Source organism: Taudactylus pleione, unplaced genomic scaffold (genome assembly GCF_031769625.1).
Source record: "Taudactylus pleione unplaced genomic scaffold, aTauple2 ptg000390l, whole genome shotgun sequence".
In the NCBI taxonomy this organism is placed as follows: Eukaryota; Metazoa; Chordata; class Amphibia; order Anura; family Myobatrachidae; genus Taudactylus; species Taudactylus pleione.
Window position 1 is genome coordinate 1,873,667 of NW_028284791.1, and position 16,395 is coordinate 1,890,061.

At 47.5% G+C, this 16,395-nt stretch overlaps 1 protein-coding gene across 2 annotated transcripts in view; it reads right to left on the reverse strand.

The window, feature by feature from the left end:
• LOC148507640 (odorant receptor 131-2-like) overlaps nucleotides 1–16,095 on the reverse strand; it is a 35,246-nt gene extending 19,151 nt beyond the window's left edge. The window contains exon 1 of one of the 2 annotated variants that reach the window (XM_088445821.1): nucleotides 16,036–16,095. The gene's annotated coding sequence lies outside the window, so the exon portion shown is untranslated. The remainder of the gene's footprint in view (nucleotides 1–16,035) is intronic. The other variant, XM_088445823.1, reaches the window with a different exon arrangement.
• Nucleotides 16,096–16,395: the final 300 nt, after the last annotated feature.

Consider the following 16,395-nt stretch of genomic DNA (forward strand, 5'->3'; position numbering starts at 1 on the left):
CATTACTTGTTTATTTAGCCCTGTGTAACCCCGGCTGGCAATTCTGGTGATAGTAATTTGTGGCATAGGCAATTAGGAAGACTGTTGTCCCTATTTTCTAAAGGCTCAAGGACTGTGTTACATTATTGCAAGTGGCCGGTGAACTACTGCTACCAGCATAGCCTCAGTTGTCTTTATTTTCTCAAGGCGCAAAGACTGTGTAAGTTACTGCAAGTTGCAGGTAAACTACTGCTATCTGCATAAACTGTTAGCCGTTTTCAGCTGATAAACTGTATTTTTAAACTATTTGTTGGTACAGCTGGTGCACTACAAGAACTTATCCAACCTACATGTGCATAACTCTGCTTGCAGCTAATTATTTTGCATAGACTATTTGTTGTTACAGCTGGTGCACTACAAGAACCTATCCAACCTACATGTGTATAATCCTGCTTGGAGTTAATTATTTTGCATAGACTATTTGTTGTTACAGCTGGTGCACTACAAGAACCTATCCAACCGGCAGGTGCATAACCCTGCTTGCAGCTAATTATTTTGCATAGACTATTTGTTGTTACAGCTGGCTCTCTACAAGAACCTATCCAACCTGCATGTGTTTTCCCACGTTTTTCTCAGCAAAAAGGGAGCGTTAACCCAGACTGTATTTCACAGCTATAGACTGCCGAAGCACCTTTGATTCAAGCTAGACCAGCAGGTTTCATATTTAGGTCTCTCATTTGTTTTTTTGGTAAAGCAAAATTCTGCAGGAATTGTGGTTCTTGTTGGTTTCACATTGCTTGCCAGCTGGGGTCACCGGTAGATGACGGGGAGGTAATAAATAAATACCTTGTCATTGAATAGTGTAATTAATTTAATTCCATCTGTATGTGGTTAATATCTCCTGTCGTTTGTTGTTAAATATTAACAAATAATAAAATTGATTTGCACCTTCCCTCCTGACTGGTCATTGTGTCTGCAAAAGGCGAATTCAGGCTTGTCTCTCTGTCACGGTGTGTCCTATCTGAACACGGGGAAATCGGCCACCGAAGCAATCCGAACACACCTGAACCTGGTGCTAGTGGTGCAGCAATGTACAAACCAGTCAGTACATCACATACATTTTTGGCGTCAACGAACAGGATACGGAGATTCCACACAAGCCTACCCTTACAGATACAATGGAGACCAAACAGTCATCTCCAAGCAGTAGTTCCCAGGAGGGGACCAGCCTTACCCCTATCACTATGCCTTACTACTTTGGGGCCCCATGGCTGCCATGTTATTCCGGTGAAGTGGGAGATAAAGGAACAGGGAGTCTGAAAGACTTCAAAGCAAAACTAAGGTCCATGTTCAGATTATACTCGCTGACTGAAGCACAGAAAGTGGAAGTCCTGATAGGACAATTAAAAGGGTCAGCTTAAGAGAAGTCACATCCTGGCCAAATCGTGAGAAGAACACAGTCGAACAGATATTCGAGAGGCTAACAACAACCTTTGCAAAGAAAACTATGTCAGAGCTGAAGATGCGGTTCTATGCCAGGACACAGCAACATGGAGAATCACTCCGTGATTATGCCCTTAGTCTTCAGGAGGCGTTGAAGGCCATTCAGCAAGTGGATGAAGACGAAGTGAGAGATGCTGATAAAACCCTAATTGAACAGTTCACGGAAGGCATGAGGGGAGAACCCATGAAAATCCAGCTACGATTATTGCGGCGGCAAGATCCAGAAGCGACCTTCTTGGACTTTAAAGAAACGGCCATCCTTGTTGTAGGTGAAATTACCAGATCAAGAAATGGGGAACGGGACCCAGTAACAGGGTCAGCGGCCCAAAGCAATCAGCAATCTAAAATGGATCCATTAGTATCCTTAAGCAAACAAGTACCTGAAATTGCTAAGGAAATGCAGTCCTTAAAAGCCAACCAGCAGGAAGATTCGATCGGATGGAGAGCCGAGAGGAGGCCATACAGAGAATACTGGAGAAACCCAGGACAAAGGCCCACGGATCAGTTTGACCAACAGGGGCGCCCTATCTGTCGGCGATGTCATCAAAGCGGACACCTGGAACGTGAATGCTACGCGGAGGCGTTAAACTCTGAAGTCCTGAGGCCGAGGACCAACCCTCAGGAAGAACAGAGACAATAGGTCCACTCTTAGCAGAAGAGCAACCCAGAACTATGAATCCACGCAATACTACATCCACAAGCATAAGAAGAATGTTGGGTCAGGTGGTGTGGTTTAACGTACAACGCGGATATGGTTTTATAAACAAAAATAACCTCACGTTGGATGTGTTTGTGCACTTCACGGCCATTAAGAAGAACAACCCCAGGAACTACCTGCGCAGTGTGGGAGATGGAGAGATGGTGGAGTTTGAAATTGCAATTGGAGAGAAAGGTGCTAAAGCCATAAATGTGACTGGTCCTGGAGGTCTTCCCATACAAGGCAGCCGATATGCAGCTCGTCGCAACAGGCGTCATTCTAATAACAGAATGCATCGCAAACGGCGGTCATACAGAAGAAACCACAATGTTCCAACTCAGTCACAGGAACATCCACCACAAGTTCCCAGTGTGTCCACTCCCAGTGAAAGGAAGGAAGTTAAGAAGATAGACAAAGGAGTAGGAACAGACATTGCAGTAATAGGTCAGGGATAGAAGACTTGGTGAACAACCAAGATACGGAACTGTCTGCACACAAAGAGATGGTACTTAACCCAGGAAAAAGGCAGCACATGAGACAGATCGCCTGCTTCCCTGCTTCTCAAGAGCCAATGCATGAGAGCCAACTGAGGGTGAAAGACAGAGATGCTGGTATGGCCTCATGCAAACAACCAGAGTTGCTGACCACAAATCAAGGAGAAGGTCCAGATCAGGTAGCTGACTCATTTGTGACAGAGAGGTCAAGTGTCCCTGCAGACCCGACCATTAGCAATCCAATGGATGTGCTACTGCTCACAGACTTTCCAGTAACATGGAAGAACGTCAACACTCCGGGCCCCAAAGAAACAATTCCTGAAGCCGTGACAGGAGAAGAGGGACTCAGACGTTCTGAGAGAAGCACAAAAGGGGTCTTACCTCTTAGATATAGAGACTGAATCTAGTGTTACGTGAATATAATTTGTTACGTGAAAACTGCATTGTTACTTTGCAAAGCAAACATCCTTACTAGAGGTAATATTGTGTAAGACACAAATTGCTACTGAATATTGTTTGAAATTGTGAAGGTCAATATGTGAGGACACGTATAATTTTAGGGGGGAAGTATGTGGTACCCCCAAGTTTGTTCCCAAATAGGGGTCCCCCAATATTTTTTTTATGTATGTACACATAGATATACTGCAGCCCCATTCCTTATTATAGGCAGGTATAGTGAACTTTGACTGACCTTGCTCTCCCTGAACCCCACTGAGCATGTGCAGACAGGGAGGTAGAAAGTGCCCCTTGGTCAGCGACCCATTTTAGGAGGGAAAATCCTGCCCCATTGATTGGTAGCCTGGGTGTCCAGGCAGAGATCCCTGTAGGTGGACTGTTGCTGAGTCCCCTCTGTCCACTCATAGATGCCGGACCGACAGGGAGGAGAGTGAGGGAGAGGTTATAAATTACCTTCCTCTAGGCTGTCAGTGCTGAGTCTGGGAGGAATTTCTGTAGAAAGAGTCTGTGGAAGAATATCTGGAAAAGGAGTCAGGGAGGATTTGTCTGTGGAGTGCCCCTGGATTTATAAAATAGGGGTACAGAAACCCCTCTCCTTTAAACTGTATTACAAATACTGCACCTGGTATGCTGTCTGTAATGAGTTGCTGTGGAGTGTTCCTGGATCTGTACAAATAGGGGTGCAGTAACCCCTCTAATTTACCTTGGATTACAAATACTGCACCTGGCATGCTGTGTGTAATGAATTGCAGTGGACTGCCCTTGGAGCTGTAAAACCAAGGATGCCCTGGATTACAATTACCAGACTTCATATTAGCCCGGAAGGCTACCTATCCAATCTGCCAGGGGAGGTGCTCTGATGCTGAATGTGGGTCCCTGGAGGAAGCTTGCCTGGGGATTTGCATAGAGCACCCTGCTTTGGAAGAAGCCCCCTCTGAATAAAGGACTGCCTCCCTAAGTGCCTGTTATCAGGAGTCACTGCGCATGCTGGGAGAGAAGAGGATCTGCCTGGGAAGGAGGTCTCATCGCTCCATCATCGCGGATGAAACCCCAGCTGAGGAAAAGGTCCCGCCAGTGACGAAAACCCTGCTGGCACCCGCACAGGCAGAAGAAAAGACAGCCCCAGCGGAAGAGTGTTTCAGGACCCCTCCTGCTGTGTGTATGTTTGCTGGACAGAGCCCCTGTGGAAAGGGATTTTGCACCTCTTTCCCCTTGTAAAATACCTGCCGGAGGTCTGCAGCTGGGAGCTCTGGTGCGGTGCTGGGCATCCCAGAGTTGCCCTGGACATCGGAGGAGGCTGAATAGCCACTGCCAGGGGTGAGATCATACCAGAACCTCCCTATACTCTGTCCCTCCACAGCTCCTATCTTCCCTCCATTAAGGCCCTGCCCCTCTGTACACCTATCCTATCTGGGTCCCCTGGGTCTATTGCATTATCCTTTACCTTGTGGCAAAACATGATTAGACTGGGAGACTAGGTTTTGTGTAAAAGCTGGGACCGGGTGTTAGTCTCCCACCCAACTGGGTGTAGAAAGGAGTAAAAGTGTTTTAAATTAGGTAAAGTGTGTGTGTAGTGATGAAATAGGGGGGAAGTAAAAGATAGGTCACCCCCTCTTTTCCCCAAGAGTTGCATTGGTGGTCATTTACTTTCCTGTGAACCTCTGGCTCATGTCCAGGAGGGGACCTGCCTTATGAGTGCCGGCTCATGTCCGATGCCACTGTGGGTGATGTACAAAGTATTTTATGTCTAGCTTTAAAGTAAATGTAATGCCATGTGATATGTATTTGGCTCTGTTTACTGTTTGACTCATGTGTTATCTAAAGTGGTTGATAGTGGCCCTCCGTGGCCCTTTATCTGTTAAAGTACTCTGTAAAGTCGTTCACTGCTCGCTGTGTTATTATTGTCAATTCTGATTAATATTTTGCTTACATGAAATGTTTGAATCTTTACTATATTGGGGTTAATATAAATTGTCTCTTATACACTGCTTGGCCCGGTATCCATTCAAAGTCCATTCATGCTGCTGTAATTTATATTACTTGTGCTGTCATCTCATTAGCAAAAGATGTATGCTTACTGTGAATCTGTTGCTTTGTCAATTCCCGTGATGTAATGTACATTACTTGTTTATTTAGCCCTGTGTACCCCCGGCTGGCAATTCTGGTGATAGTAATTTGTGGCATAGGCAATTAGGAAGACTGTTGTCCCTATTTTCTCAAGGCTCAAGGACTGTGTTACATTATTGCAAGTGGCCGGTGAACTACTACTACCAGCATAGCCTCAGTTGTCCTTATTTTCTCAAGGCCCAAAGACTGTGTAAGTTACTGCAAGTTGCCGGTAAACTACTGCTATCTGCATAAACTGTTAGCCGTCTTCAGCTGATAAACTGTATTTTTAAACTATTTGTTGGTACAGCTGGTGCACTACAAGAACTTATCCAACCTACATGTGCATAACTCTGCTTGCAGCTAATTATTTTGCATAGACTATTTGTTGTTACAGCTGGTGCACTACAAGAACCTATCCAACCTACATGTGCATAATCCTGCTTGGAGCTAATTATTTTGCATAGACTATTTGTTGTTACAGCTGGTGCACTACAAGAACCTATCCAACCTACATGTGCATAATCCTGCTTGGAGCTAATTATTTTGCATAGACTATTTGTTGTTACAGCTTGTGCACTACAAGAACCTATCCAACCGGCAGGTGCATAACCCTGCTTGCAGCTAATTATTTTGCATAGATTATTTGTTGTTACAGCTGGTGCACTACAAGAACTTATCCAACCTACATGTGCATAACTCTGCTTGCAGCTAATTATTTTGCATAGACTATTTGTTGTTACAGCTAGTGCACTACAAGAACCTATCCAACCTACATGTGCATAATCCTGCTTGGAGCTAATTATTTTGCATAGACTATTTGTTGTTACAGCTGGTGCACTACAAGAACCTATCCAACCGGCAGGTGCATAACCCTGCTTGCAGCTAATTATTTTGCATAGATTATTTGTTGTTACAGCTGGCTCACTACAAGAACTTACCCAACCTGCATGTGTTTTCCCATGTTTTTCTCAGCAAAAAGGGAGCGTTAACCCAGACTGTATTTCACAGCTATAGACTGCCGGAGCACCATTGATTCAAGCTAGACCAGCAGGTTTCATATTTAGGTCTCTCATTTCTTTTTTTTGGTAAAGTAAAGTTCTGCAGGAATTGTGGTTCTTGTTGGTTTCACATGCTTGCCAGCTGGGGTCACCAGTAGATGACGGGGAGATAATAAATAAATACCTTGTCATTGAATAGTGTAATTAATTTCATTCCATCTGTATGTGGTTAATATCTCCTGTCATTTGTTGTTAAATATTAACAAATAATAAAATTGCGTTGCACCTTCCCTCCTGACTGGTCATTGTGTCTGCAAAAGTCGAATTCAGGCTTGCCTCTCTGTCACGGTGTGTCCTATCTGAACACGGGGAAATCGGCCATCGAAGCAATCCGAACACACCTGAACCTGGTGCTGGTGGTGAAGCACTGTACAAACCAGTCAGTACATCACAAGGGCACACTACAATGTCCTGCATGGGCGGTTTAAGAGAGGAGGTGGCTCGTATGCGGGCACCCTCCTCTCTGTCAGTGCTTTAGATTGCGGAAATGTCTGGAAAAATGGCCACTGTGCCATTTCCCCCGTGATTTCTGTTTGCAGCACTGGCTGATGTGGGACGCCAGAGAGGTAAGCATAATTAAATGTCTGTATCCATTATATATAGGCCAATGTCACCCAGCATAGTGTATACACTCCAGGCTGTATCTGACAAACAGGGTCAGTGAGAGGGGGGTGCGGGTACTAATTACCTGGGCCTGGACTTGTTGGAATGTCCCAATGGGGCCCCGGGTCTGACACCACCCCCTCTGTCCTCTTACCTCACAGCAGCCCAGCACATGCTGCTGTGTGCTGGGCTGCTGTGGGAGACTGCTCCATGCTTGCCGACATTTAGCTCCCTCCTTCCAGGAGGGATCTTTCGGGCTTACAGAGCTGGGGGCGTGATGCAGACAAAGGGGGCGTGGTCTTGCATATGATGCGGCATTGGGGGCAGAGCATGGGGGCGTGACAGCACAATCATGTCATCGTGGCTCCGCCCCCTCTTCACAATGCCGTGATTAATGGCATTGTGCAGCCGGGGGCGGAGCCACGATGACGCGATTCAGCGCGAATCGCGTCACCGGCCCCCCTGCTGCCGGGGTTTTTACTTATAAGCACGCGGGGGGGTGCGGACACATCGCCGGGGCCGGGAGGATTGCCTGCCTTCCCGGGAGGTCGGGAGCGGCACCTGATTTTCGGGAGGCTCCCGACCAAATCGGGAGGGTAGGCAAGTATGGACTTACCACTGCCTGTGGGGAGACGTGATCACACTGATCGTGCCCCCCCCCCTGAATTTGCACCAGGCTGAGTCGCTCACAGCGCCCCCTACCTAGCGCGTTGCAAAAAAGGTTTATAATTATTTATTTTATAAGGTGGCGTAATCCCACGATTAGGCCACACCCATTTCCCCGGGCTCGGAGCGGCTGATAAACCATCTACATCCTGTACCTGTGTGTAACACTGTGTCTCATGCAGCGCCATATCTGGGTGGCAGTGCGCCCCGTGCAGCGGCCGCACCACCCTCCCTACGGCCCTGTTCTCATGCTACCTACTTCTACCTGGCTAATAAACCAATGACCTAGTTAGGCTGTTTGGACTAAACTCCATTCACACACCCCCAGTGCACCCGTCACTGCAGCACCTCTGCTGACACAGGCTGCCATTGGCCATTAGAGTCTTGTGCTACAAAGCTATCAATAGAGAGCCTGACTCAGCATTGCACATACTGTAAGCGCACATAAGTGCAATGCTGAGTGCAGATTCCAAATTATTGCGCCTCTGTTGGCAGACAGAGATTTCCTGGCCTCTTTTGGCAATTTGCGTAGGCCGACTTGCGTGACCGCATGGTCGCTCAGCCGGTAGTGGAACAGGTGGATATTCTGATGCTGCGTCCAAGTACGCAGCTTGGATTGGTAATGCATGCAGGATGCATAACCTGCATCCGCAGCTGAATCACCCCCAGAGACTGTACGAGCCAAGCTGTTGCAGTTTCAAGAGCGCATACCTGTAGAGATTAATTCTGTTCCTCTGTAAAAAAAAAGTACATGTCGACATTCTTGCATGTCAACCTTTAGTGTGTCGACCTTTTGTCCCAGTCGACCTGTTGACTGTAAAACATCTGGCGTCCATTTAGACATTGTCAACCTTTTTTTAATGTCTATCTATAGTCCGGAACCCGTAAAAAAGAACAAAGTCCAAAAAGCCAATGTACGGTACAGATGCTTCAAATGTCATAACGTGGGATGAGCGATTGAACCAAGTGGAGCCTCAATATAAGCGTGATTCACATATACAGTATACAGTATACAGTATATATGTGAATCTATTAATATGATCTATTGATGTAGAACCTGGGTTTTCAATAGGTACCAGCAGAATGTGAAGTGAAGGTTAGTCCACACACAGAGGGCCTGATTCAGACCCGTTCTCTAGCAAACGATTGCTCGGAGCGAGTAATGTTTTCAATGTGCATAAGCGCGCACTTTGTATTGGTGCGCGAACTAGAACGAGCGATGGGGAAACTCTCGCTCACCAAGCATAGACAGCCCAGCTGAATGAGTGACAGGAGAAGCCGTTTGTAGGTGGTAACAGGGGCAGGCCACTGGAAACGGGAGAGTGGAGGTGCGAACGCAGGTGTGACTGAGAATTGTAACGCCATATCAGAGCCATTCATAATTAACAGCCAGCATCTCAGAACACGTCACTTGTTAGAAATATACACTGAAGTGCTCGCAGTGCTTGCGGCAGGGTATAGTCAACCTCAAGCGCTGCGTTCTCATCCGATGGTGCTCGATGTACCAATGGTTTCATGCACTTCCTGGAGATGATGTACGCAAGTGGGCGTATTAAGACAGGCTGCTTGGCGTCTACAAACAAACTGTGATCGCTTGCCAAAACATAGAGGGAGTGCCTATGACTTGCCCTGTGAGCGCCTGCCTTGACGCCACTTAGCTGAATTTCCATACGCTCGGAGCGAGCGATCGCATCTAGCGAACGGGTCTAAATCAGGTCCAGAGTCCTTAATCAGACTTACAGATTTATTGGTAACAAATGGTAACATCAGCTAACAGCAGTAACACCACAGTTATAACAGTGGTACACGGCGGTGATCTCTAGCGTTAGCCTCAACAGGGGAAACGCAGGGGTCAGGGGCGTAGGGAGGGCGGTTCTAGTGGAGCACAAGCTCCAGGCGCCAAAGCTGTCTAAGCTGACAGCCTGCCGGGCAGAGGCGGGCTGGGCTGGGGGTCAGGGTGCCATGTGCCCCCCGGGCCGCAGCGCCATGTGGGCCGCGGGCAACCTGTGTCTCTGTGACACAGCTGCACCGCGCGTGTAGCGCTGACCAGATGGAGTTCGGTCAGCACTAAACAGTGACTGACAAACACACAGCCGCCAGAGCCGGCATAGGGGGAGGGGACTACCACTGGGGGCACTGCATAGGGGGAGGGGACTACCACTGGGGGCACTGCATAGTGGGAGGGGACTACCACTGGGGGGACTGCATTGGGGGACCACTACTGGGGGCTCTATATAAAGGGCAATACTGGGGGTAGTGCATAGGGAGAGGGGACTACAACTGGGGCCACTATTTAATGGGCACTGTATAAGGGTTGCCACTATTGGGGGCACTGCATGGGGGGCACTAAATAAGGGGCACTACATAGGGGGTACCACTACTGGGGCACTGCATAGGGGGTACCACTACTGGGGCACTGCATAGGGGGTACCACTACTGGGGCACCATATAAGGGGCTTACTACTGGGGTCACAAGGGGCACTGCACAGGGGGGACCATTACTGGGGGCACTGCATAGGGGGGATCACTACTGGGGGCACTACTGGAGGCCTGCATAAGGGGGCCCTCTCCTGGGGCACAGGGGGCACTGCATATGGGCTCCACTACAGGGGACAGCTACTGCGCCCACTGCCGGAGCCACTCCATCTTCCAGCTCCTGCAGTGGGTAATGGGAGAGGCATTGCAGGTGCGTGCATAAATTAGCCACTGCGATACCATAGGCAACCTGAGGCCTCATAGCGTGCGCTGAAGTTAGCAATTCCTGAGTGTGGTCTGACCGCCTTACCTGCGTATGGGTAGTGAAACAGGCCCTGCATTGCGTGCCGATTAGCAGAATAGCGATCTTTGCTGAATCAGGCCCAAAGTCCTAAATGGCACAAAATTCTGAATAATTACTGTATGCTAAAGAATTAGAGATAAAACAGTTATTGCAGAAATAGAAGAAATACTATTGTTACCTGATCTAGGAATGAATCTTAGGGGTACATTTACTAAAGTGAGAATTTTTAGAAGTGAGTTTTAAAAGTGATGTTGCCCATAGCAACCAATTAGATTCTACTTAACATTTACCTAGCGCCTTGTAGAACACAGGTTTTCAAACTCAGGGCCTGATTCAGAGCCGGACGCTCTTTAAAAGCGCGCGCTCTGAATCAGGGCATTTGTTTGTTTTTTTTGTAGCGGCCTCCTGGCCGCTCACTAAATTGTGGGTGACCACTCACAGCTTTTGGGAGCGGCCAGGTGATGGTCGCGACCATTGCGACCATTGCGACCATCAGGGCTTGCGACGAGACCCTTGTGGTAGGGTCTCGTCCGTCGCAAGCCCCAGAGAGCTTCCAGCTCTAATAGAACAGGAAGCTCTCCACTGACATCACTGGTGATGTCAGTGGTGCCTCCCATAAATGGCAGGCGTTCCTTCAGGAACGCGTCTGTTTGTGTAGCCACCCCCCTCTCCCTGCCTACAAGACGGGGCGAGCTGTCAATCAACATCGACAGCCGCCTCTTTTGTAGTGAGTCCCGGAGCGAGAGAATTTCTCTCGCGCTCCGGGGCTTGCACATGCGCATGACGCGTGGCGCGTGAGCAGTACCCCACCATCGACCCTTAGGACCCCAAACAGTGCATGTTTTCCGTGTCTCCTCACAGAATCACAAGTGATATAATTAGAACCACCTGTGTATCTTTTAAAATGTGTCAGGGGTCTATTTACTAAGCAGTGTTAGGAGACAGATTGAAAAGTGATAAGAAAGTGATAAGGTGCCAGCCAATCAGCTCCCAACTGTCATCTCACAGGCTGTGTTTAAAAAATGACAGTTGGGAGCTGATTGGCTGGCACCTTATCACTTTCTTATTAGGGATGTGCGCCGGACCATTTTTGCCGGATTTGGATTTGGTTCTAATTCGTCGTCCGCCTTTGGATTTGGATTTGAATTTGCCAAACTACAGTGACAGGCTTTGGATTTGGTTTTGGATTTGGATTTTTAAACAAAAGTTGACAAAAAAAGCTAAAATCACATAAATTGGTCTTTTTTTTCTTCCTAGAGTATTATTAACCTCAATAACATTAATTTCCAGTCAATTTAGACCACATCACAGCTTATAATATTGTTTTCAACATTATTTGCCAAAGGTTGCAGTGAGCTGACTGGTTACTAAGCGACCGAGCAACGGCACAGACACCACAGTATAAAGCACATCTATGACACATTACCACACAGCAGTGGCAGAAATGAAAAGTAGTGCACCCACCCAGTGGGGTACGGCCAGCAGAATCACAGTACTTGTTTACAAAGTGGGCTTCGGCCCAAGGAGTCACAGTGCACAATCTTATTCACATTACACCACACATAGGCCCCGATTCAGACCCACTCGCAAGCGGCTGTCCGCTCGCAAGTGGGTCGATGTTGTGAACTGCGCATGCGCACGACGGCGGGAGCTCCATCGTGCCATGCGCCAGACGCGACAATCGAAGGAAAGTCCTTCGCTCGTTGTGTCTGATCAAAGGGGGCGTGCTGTCGATGTTGATTGACAACACGCCCCCTTTGGTGGGCGTGCCGGGGCGTGCCTCCCTGACGGGGGCGTTCCCAAGGAAACGCCTCCCGTCAGAAGCCGGCCCACTGACATCACTCGTGATGTCAGTGGGAGTGATTTTGGCTCTGATAGAGCCAAAATCACTCCGGGCCTTGCGTTTGAAAACCTCAACCACAGGCTCCGGCTCGCAGTTTCGATGGTCGCGATGGTCACGACCATCGCGGCCATCAAACTGCATGCTCGTATAGGCTGTGGGTGGTGACCCACAGCTATACGAGCGTCCAGGGGGACGCTCCATAGTTATGGAGGACGGCCCTCATTCAGAGCGTGCGTTCTGCTCAGAGCGTACGGCTCTGAATGAGGGCCATAGTGCCCCTGATTCACATTACACCATAAAGTAGTGTCTCTTATTTATGTTACCACACACAGTAGTGCCCCTTTTACACAATGCCCACAGTATTGACCCTTATACACAATACCCACAGTAGTGACCCTTTTACACAATGCCCACAGTAGTAATGCCCCTTATACACAATGCCCACAGTAGTGACCCTTATACACAAAGCCCACTGTAGTAATGCCCATTATACAATGCCCACAGTAGTAATGCCCATTATACAATGCCCACAGTAGTAGTGCCACTTATACAATGCCCACAGCAATAGTGTCCCTTACACAATGCCCCCAGCATTGGTGTCCCTTACACAATGCCCCCAGTAGTGGTGCCCCCTATGCAGTCCCCTTAGTAGTAGGGCCCCCTATGCAGTGCCCCCAGTAGAAGTATGTCTCTCCACTGACATCACTCGTGATGTCAGTGGGGCTGCCCCCAGATGGTAGGCGTTCTCATGGGATGCCTCCGTTTGGGCAGCCACCCATCCGGCCCGCCCACCAAAGGGGGCGAGCTGTCACTCAACATCGACAGCTCGCCCCCTTTGGTGCGAGACCCGGAGCGACGGCTTGCCCGTCGCTAGCCGGGTCTCGTGCATGTGCACGATGGAGCCGGCTCCGTCGTGCGCATGCACTGTGGGCCACCATCGACCCGGTTGCGAGCGCTCAGCGCATGCGACCGGGTCTGAATCAGGCGCTTGCGACCGGGTCTGAATCAGGCTCAGAGTCCATTTAGCAAAGGGTCAGTGTGCTATGTACAACCAGAGGGGACTGTAATTACAGCAGCAACAACCTGGTGCCAACAACTGTATTTCTTGGACACAGGGGAATGTCGTGCGAAGGCAGCTTATGGCTCCAACCAGTCAAAGGAGCCATGGCATAGAAGACGTCACTTAGGGTACAGCAATATACAGAATTTTCTAGATGACATGGTGACAGGATGCCAGTGAACAATCCTGAAAGACTAAGGGGTCTATTTACTGAGCAGTGTTAGGAGACAGAGTGAAAAGTGATAAGAAAGTGATAAGTGGCAGCCAATCAGCTCCCAACTGTCATCTCACAGGCTGTGTTTGAAAAATAACAGTTGGGAGCTGATTGGCTGGTACCTTATCACTTTCTTATCACTTTTCACTCTGTCTCCTAACACTGCTTAGTAAATAGAATGTGAAAGTTATGTGAAGTGTAAGAAAACACATTGCACCTTTCCCAAGTCAGAATCCATCACTAAAGCACCAGAGGAGTTAGTGCATACAGATCTATGCGGACCAATGGAAGCGGAATCCAAGAGTGGGAATGGATACTTCATGACAGTAATCGATGATGTGATGAGAATGACACATTTTTACTTCCTGAGAAACAAAAGTGAAGTTACAGGAAAGATCAAAGAATAGAAAAGTCTCATAGAGAAACAGATAGGCACTTGTGATCCTTGCTTAATCAGGCCCATAGATCATTCAGTACACCCAGGACAGAGGGCTCTACAGTATTTATCAATTTTTTCTTTTTACTAAAATAATGTGAAAAAGGGTGTTTTGTATTTTCATACCCTTTTCACATTATTTTCATATATTTAGGCCGCAAGGGGGGGGTGGTTGGGGTGGAGCTTGCACAGTCACCGTATTTTATGCGAACAATACCATGAGACGCGCACAAGGAGGATTCGCAGGGAGAGAAGCTTTATCACAAGCTCTGTCCCTTAGTACATCCAAATGATATTTCCTAAATTTGCTAAGTGACTATCACACTACAACAGCATTGTAAATGCAGATGGTAGTAAATAGGGGCCATGGGGTCTATGGGTCTGAGTCATTACGGATCGCTATTCTGCTTATACGCACGCAGCACAGGTGCTAATATCAGTGGTGATATGTAAATGTTTGCCTGCATTCGCCCGACCACCCCCCGTCATCACCCACAAACGGGCACTTCCTGTCAGTCGCTCTGTCATGGGTCTGCGTAGCCTCTGAGATCGCAGTCCCGATCGCAGTGCCATGTTTGTGCACACGCATTGCGATGCATACGCATGCTCAGTACGCAACAATCGGCCGATTGCGAGCGTATAAGCAACTGCGTTCCTTCCTGAATCAAGCCCTATGCACTAAGCCTTGGAGAGAGATAAAGTGGACACAGATAAAGGACCTCATTCAGAGTCGGTCATTGCGGCCGCATGGTCGTAAGGTAAAAGGGGCCGGATATGCAAATGAAGCGCTCGCAAGTTGCGTCGTTAAAATGGGTTCGTTAGCTGGACGAGCGAGGGGAGGATGCGGCCGTAAGACTAAAAATATGCCCCCTTCTCGTTCCCTTTACACGTCATCTCCGGCCATATAAGGATTAATCGAGACCATCGGGAACCATCGGAGCTGGTCGTAGTCCTTAAGGCTGACCATACCCTTTCTTGAGCACTACGATCAAGTCAGTGTAAAAACCTCCCATGTCACGTGTGCCATGACACTACTTTGTTAATTATGCACTCCCATAAAACGCCGTTTGCATAGTCAGGCACGCCTGCGTACGGATCTCCACTCCCCCGTTCACAAGCACCTTCCCCTGTTACCACCCACAAATGCCTCATCCTGTCACTCAAACTAACGACCTGGCCAAGTTGAAGGAGAGAGCAATTTCTGATCGTAGCAGCTAGTTTGCGCATTGCGAATTTTACGCATGCGCAGTTTAGCGAACATCAGTGGCGTACGACCCTGCGGCCGCAACGACCGACTCTGAATGAGGTCCAAAGTACTAACCAAACAGCTACTAACTCATTTTTCAAACACAGCCTGTAATGTAACAGGAGCTGTCACTCCATCCACTTTATCTCTCTATAAAGGTGCGTACACACGTTCAGATCAGACAACGATAAAGACATCGCTGTCTGATCGTCCTGTATGTTCTGGATGACCGATATCGATTATCCAGCACAACACCAACCCCCAAACGCCTATAACAACCTGCGATCAATGATCGTGGGTCCCTATAGTAACCTGGTTAACCTGGTCGATATCGACCAAGTTGACCAGCATGCACGGATTGATGGTCATTATCGTTATCGACCATTTGTGCCCGCGCATTGATGGTCGTTGGAAGGGGCCAAAAACTGGATGATATGAACGATATCGTTATCGCTCAAATTGTCAAGTTTAATCGTACCGGGTGTACAGACCTTTAGGCTTAGTACTGTACATTGACCCCAATATGCTTAGTATATTACCATTAGAATGTAATGCATTTGTATAATAATGCATATTAATAACACTTCAGGACAGTAATACAATGCAGGGAAATCAGCCTTTGATTCATGCTTTCATAAATCACTTGTACAATCAGTAAATAAAGTTACAGTTTAAAAAACAAATGTGCAAAAAATTTGTAATATTTTCAACCATATAAAGAGATCATATATTTTCCATGATTTGTCAATTAAAATAAAAAAATAATAATGTTGTTGTAATAATGAATATCCCCCAGCAGTTTGTGTATTTAGCTGTAATGTAACATACTAGTAGTATATAATTAGTGATATGTACAATATGTCTGTCCCATGGTGACGCGCTCGGTACTCACAGCTCACCAGCATCGCAGTTCCAGGCTGGTAATTATGTTCTGTCTTCGTCCTAACAAGTCATCTACCTCATGTTGAATGACCTTATATACGTCAGATAAAGCTATTTATGTTCCATACTCTACCTGGTGTCAGCACATACAGACCCCCCTGATAATACTCTCCTTATGGAGATGTCTATTTTTTTGGCTTTTAATTAGTTTGACATTTTCCAAATAGCCTCAGAGATTAGTTTCCAGATAATAGATTGTCCGTCGCGTCTTCTGTAAATATATTTAACCTTTTCCTGACTAGTACAAGTTTTACTCGTAGACCATACAAATATTATACTGCGTATTTAATTATTTTTGCCTACCAATGTG